This window comes from Miniopterus natalensis, chromosome 11 (assembly GCF_054644295.1).
Source record: "Miniopterus natalensis isolate mMinNat1 chromosome 11, mMinNat1.hap1, whole genome shotgun sequence".
Lineage (NCBI taxonomy): Eukaryota > Metazoa > Chordata > Mammalia > Chiroptera > Miniopteridae > Miniopterus > Miniopterus natalensis.
In genome coordinates this window covers 71,995,861-72,001,860 of record NC_142091.1, presented here as the reverse complement: position 1 = coordinate 72,001,860, position 6,000 = coordinate 71,995,861, and positions in this window count along the sequence as shown.

The following is a 6,000-nucleotide window of genomic DNA, read 5'->3' as shown; positions in this document are numbered from 1 at the left end:
CTCTGAACCTTGGAGGAGCCAGAAAGCAGCTGCTGGGGGGGGGGGTGAATCAAAGACAGCAGGGACACCCACCAGGACGCCTGCTGGCCGGCCCCTGCCCCTCCCCCTGCGGAAAACCAGGTCAGCGTGAATAGGAGAAGCTTGTATTAGATGGGAGATAAATATTTTTTATTTAGATAGGACCAGGCTTATTTTTCAACTTGGCAAAAACAGTTTCTTTTTCGCCCAACTTTTTATAAGAATTTTCAAACACAGAGACAAGTTGAAAGAATAGTACAATAAACACCCATGGCCTCAACATTTGTTCCCGGGGTGCGCGCACGCTCAGGGTGCAAAGCAAGTTCCAGAGTCAGGACAGTCACTCGGGCCGTCACTGCTGTCCTAGGCGAGCCGGCCCAGTGCCCGGTGGAGATGCACCTAAGGCCTGCAGGGAGTCGGGGAGGCTACCCGCAAGGGCCACGTATGTCCAGAAGGGGGAAGGGGGACCCACAGAGCAGGTGTTAGGGTGACCGGGGAGGGAAACAAAGCTGTGCCGCTCGCAGCCAGCCAGTTGAACAAACCAGTTACATGAGGGAGATAAACCATTTCTGATAACGAAGGCCGCTGGGAAGAAAGAAACAAAACCGCGCGGAGGGGACAAACGACCAGGAGGCTGCGAGATTGGAGTGGGTGGTACGGGGTGGAGTCCTGGGGGGAAAGAGTGACATTTGAGCTGAGACCCCAACAAGAAGCCAGCAGTAGGCTCAAGGGAGGATGGCCGTAAGGAGGCAGAGGAAGGGTGACAGCGTGGGGGCACCGAGAGCAAGTGCCGAGAGAGACGAAGTGGTCATGGGCCGGATCTTGTCAGCCCGGGGCAGGAGTTTGGGGAGAATTTTAAGCAGGAGAGTAACTTGATCGGACTAGTTTTAGATGCTCTGGCTGCTTAATTGAAAAAGGCTTGACCAAGAGGGGCCGGAGTGAAGCCCGGAAACCATGGAAGAGGCTGTGTGCCCTCCTCCAGCAATGGAGGATGGTGACTTGGACCAGGGTGGTGGCAATTATTGCCCCACTTTACAGATGTGGAAACTGAGGCTCAGAGAAGTTAAGTGACCTGGCCTAGGTCATGCAGCCTGTAAGTTGCAGGTCCAGAATTTTTTTTTTTTTTTTTTTGGAGGGGGTACATCTTTTATTGTGGTGAAAATATACATAACATAAAATGTACCATTTTAAGTGTACAATTCGGTTGTATTAAGTACACTCACCACTATTTCCAGAACTTTTTCATCGCCTCAAACAGAAAGTCTGAACCCATTCAACAGTAGCTCCCATGCTCCTCCCCCAGCCCCCATAGCCTCTATTCCACTTTCTATATGTATGAATTCTCCTATTCTAGATGCTCCTATAAATGCAATCACACAATATTTGTTGTTTTGTGCCTGGCTTATTTCACTTAGAATAATGTTTTCAAGGCTCATCTATGTGGTAGCATGTATCAGAACTTCATTTCTTCCTAAGGCTGAATAGCATCCTACTGTGTTACGGAGTCATCTGTCGGTGGAGGGCCAGCATTTTCACCAAGCCCTCGGATTCCACCCCAGCCCGGGCGGGCTCTACTCCCAGACCTTCCCCGGAGCCCCAGCGGTGCCCCTGTGGCCACCAGAGGGCGCACGGGGAACCCCGCTGACGAGCGGGCGCAGGCTGGCTTGTGGGAGGCAGAGCTCGGAGCCAGGCCTTTCGCACACAGTCATCCACCCAGGACGTGCAGCTGAGCGAGAGGCTGGCTGCGGGGGGAGCAGCCGGACTATAGGATCAGCCTCGAATGGAAGAAAGGGGGAGGTCAGGGTAGCAGAGCCCCCATAACCCAACCCCACAAACAGACACCGCCACCCACAGCGCCCGGCCCAGCTGTCCTCCAGGGTAAATAACCCTGGTGCTGGGAGCCCAGTGGGTAGGCACAGGGCCTGGGCCCAGCGGGGCTCAGGCTCCCATGCCTGCCCTTCTCCGGCGGCCCGATGACCTCCAGGCTGTGGCTTGTCATTTTATACATGAGGAAACTGAGGCTTGAAACTGCTTACTGATTGTCCAGAGCAAGTGCAGTAGGCAAGATCCGAATGCCACCAAGTGGCATTCGCCCAGGTGTCCCCAGCTCAGTCCACCGCCCCTCAGGCTGCGCTCTCAGGCTCCGTTCCCCTCCCCAACCCACCTTGCCGGCTGCTGCACAGGGCAAGGCAGAAGGGCATGTGGCTTCTGGGGCTGCTCTCATCACCACGGCCTCCCTTTGCTGAGCACTGGGCCTCTATTAATGCCACCAAGTTTGTCCTGGCTGGTTTTGGCAACCACCTTATGTCGACCAAAATTTCCGTCAGTTTAAATACCTCAACTTTTCTCGCATGTGCTGTTTGTTTCTAAGCCATCTCTCCCCCAGCGCACCCATGTGCAGCTGGGTCTTTGGATCCGAGTCCAGGAACTGACATTTATCCCTGTCAAATTTCATCTTGTTCATTCATCTGGCAAACATTTGTTTGGTGCCCACGCCGTACCCGGCAGTGGGGAAACAGCACTGAAAGACAAGTCCCCTGTCCTTAAGTAGCTCGCGTTGTCGTTAATCACGGTAGAGGCCACGGGTTATTGAGGGCCTGCTATGTGCCAGGCACTGTGCTGGGGCTGCCTGTAGGTTGTCTCATTGACCCTTATAGCACTGCAGTGTGGGTGCCATTGCCCCATTTTGCAGATTGGAAAACCAAGGTTCAGAAAGTTGGTGCGCCTTGTCTGAAGGCACAACCTAGGAAGTGGCAGGCTTGGCCTTTGGCCCTCAGACCACTTTGGATTCGGACTCTGCCCTCCTCCAGAGTCCCTTAGCTCTGGGTTCTCTGCACACTCATCAACTTTCATCAACAGCACTGATGAAACTAAGATAAGGTCAGAGCCCTAGGGAAGGCCACCAATGCCCCTGCCCAGATGGACAGTGTCTCTGATTCTGTACCCTGTGGGCTCAGCAGATACAAATGCTCCTGACTGCAAACCACCTCACTTTCTCTATCCCCAGCCTCAGCCCCAGGCTCTCTCTCCGGTCGAAGCAGTGATGGACCTGGTTGCTGGCACCTTTACCATCAAAGGGGTCCCCATAGCCGACTTCTCTACATGCAGAGCCCTGGCCTGAATCACCGTAAACCTCCATCTGCCCATGTCTCTTCCTGGGAAGGAGATGTGAAGCCCAAGAACCAGGAGAGGGCAGGGGAATTGGGATTTCTCAGGCTCTGAGCATCTCCCTCCCCCACCCCGCATCTGTGGCTCCTCTCCTGCAGCGTCTGCTCCCTGAGGCCTAGCCCATCTTTCTCACTCAGCTCTTCTGCCAAGTGGAGGGAGGCCAACTGCAGAGCAGGCCTGTGCGGGGCGTGGGCAGGGAGCAAGGCGAGAAGAATAACCGCACTCCCAAGTGGGCCAGGACCCAGGGACACCGTACCCGGGATGGGGCTCGGGCTAGGCACCTCACAGGATCATACGCACCCGCCCTCCTCACGATTCGTAAGGTTGGAGCTGTTATCACGCGCCCATTTTGCAAGTGAGGAGACTGAGGCTTGGCAAGTGGGGTCCAGGGCTGAGCACCACCTCTGCTGAGACTGCTTCTTGAGAAGGGATCCTGCCGACCGTGACCTCAGTGAGCCCAGCAGCAGCGAATGTGACAGGCAGGCCTGCCCCAGGACCACATGGGGCACGGCAGACAGGCGATAAGTAAGCCCATAGTGTGGGGCCGTGACAAATGCTGTGATGGGCACAAAGCTGGAGAGAGGACATTACTAGAGCTGAGGGGGGTGGGGGCCACTCTAACTCCCTGGTCCTGGAAGACCTCTCTGAGGAGGTCACATGTGAGGACCGGAAAAGGAGCTGGCTTTGGGAACAAGGAGCTTCAAGATGCTAAAAGCCAGACCCATCCCCCTCCATGGATGGTCACACAGGACCCACGTGGTTGGTATGACTCAGTGGGGAAGGGCGGGGCCGTGTCCTCAGAGCATCTGACACATGGAACCGACTGCACGGATGCCCGCCGCTTTCACTCTTTCTTTAAGGGGTGTGAACCCCCCAAAGCAATGCTCTGTGTCTTAATTTCTTCCCTTCTTCAGCACTTTGCCGCACAAGGCCCAGCCCAAAGCAGGTTCTGGATAAAGGTTTGCCAGATGAACACACTCCTGAAGGCCCTGCCCACCAAATCCTGAGGTCCAGCGAGGAGGCAGGACGAGATCCAGCCCAGGGGTCCTTCCGCCTTCTACAAGGGATCACCTGACGGAGCCTGTGGCTCCCAGAGGTGCTAGAAGCAGAAAAGACAAAGGGATTCCAGAAGGCGGGAGGAGGGGTCGCCTACACAATTGGAAAATTTCACACAGAGTCCAGATTTCAAGCTATTTTTAAAATATCTGAAGATCTGGCAACCCCGAGCCTGCAGATCCCCATGGCAACCCCAGCTGGTATTGCATAGCCGCTGCCCTCTGCAGACCAGCCACTCGCTGTTGCCCACACCTAGCCCACCCCACCCGCCCTCATCACCTGGCCCCGTGAACATTTGAGTCGGCCAACCCTGGTCTAAGACATTTGATGGGCAGAAAGCCACACTGGGGACATGGGGACAGTGGCACCTGTCCCATCAGCCTGCAGCTAGGAGAGTCAGACTGAGGTTCTTATGGCAGTTGTCCAGTGGGCAGGGGTTCCCTGAGCCACGTAGATCTCTTCCCTGTGCTGGGCTCAGGTGGCCAGAAGGCTCCAAAACTGTCACTCCGTCCAGGCAAGAGATACAGTTCCTGATGTGCCTCAGCAGGGGGCGACTCTCCCTCCAGCCCCTCAGAGCGGCGGGGGAGCACCACTCCCCCAGCTGCAGGGCTCCAGTTGCTAGAGCGCTGTCCCTCAGTTGCCCTGGGTCGCGGAAGGGTCTTCTTGTCCCTTCACTTGGGGTGACACCTGAGGCCCCACATGCTGGGTTCGGCAGTGATCAGCTGGACCTGGACATACTCCCGGTGCCCAAGGACAGCTTCAAGAGCTCACCCACTCCCCTCAAGCCCTTCTGGCCTATGACCCAGGAGCCAAATGGCCCCCCTCCTGTCCTCTCTTCTTCCAGAAAACTCTTCCTTCTTCTGGGACAGCTCAGCCTTCCTGAGGCCTGTTCCCTCAGGGCTGACCCTCAAATTAAGTACTCTGTGCTCGGCACTGTGTTCAGAGTTTTATATACTGTATTTAAAATCCCAGCAATCCTGTAAGGCAAGTATTAATCCCCATTTTACAAGTGGAGAAACTGAGGCTTCATCACCTGCCTAAGGCCACACAACTAGCAAGTGGTGGAGTCGCGACTCAAATTCAGCCTGTGCGACCCCCTTCCCTGGGCTGCCTGTTCCCTCGAAGGGAATTTTAGCGTCAGCCATGGGGGGGGCAGGGTTGAGGGCAGAGGACAATCCCCTGCTCATGTGCAGCCTGACGCCACCCACACAAGCCACGTATGCTGTTGGAGCCGCCCAAGGACAGGGGCTGAACCCGGGGTCCCTGACCCTGGGCCTGGACCTTCACAGAGGTCCCGTCCGGCTGCGTGGGCCCTTTCTGAACCCTCCAGGCGTCCCTGCGCCTGCCTGCCCTCTCCCCCTTCGCCCCATGAGTTCAAGGCAGAGGCTGCTCTATGTGTATTGGGGGGGGGCTGGGACCCCGGGTTCAGCCCCTGTCCTTGAGCAGGGGATTGTCCTCTGCCCTCAACCCTGCCCCACCCCTGCTCCCCGTGGGCTGCTGCTAAGGTTCCCTAATGGGCGCTTAGGGCTTCGGCGTGGCTGCCGGGGAGGAACGGCTGCTGGCCCTGAGAGTTTGCTGACTGCCTCGCGTCCCCGCCTGGGACCACAGCCTGAGCAGCAGGACAGGCCCCCCCCACAGGGCAGCCTCTGCCTTGAACCGATCCTTAGCTTCAAGGAAACTGGAAGGGTTTAGACAAAAGGTGACATGAAGAAAGAAAAGAGAGGGACGGAAGGGGAGCAGCGCGGCAGGAGGAAGAGT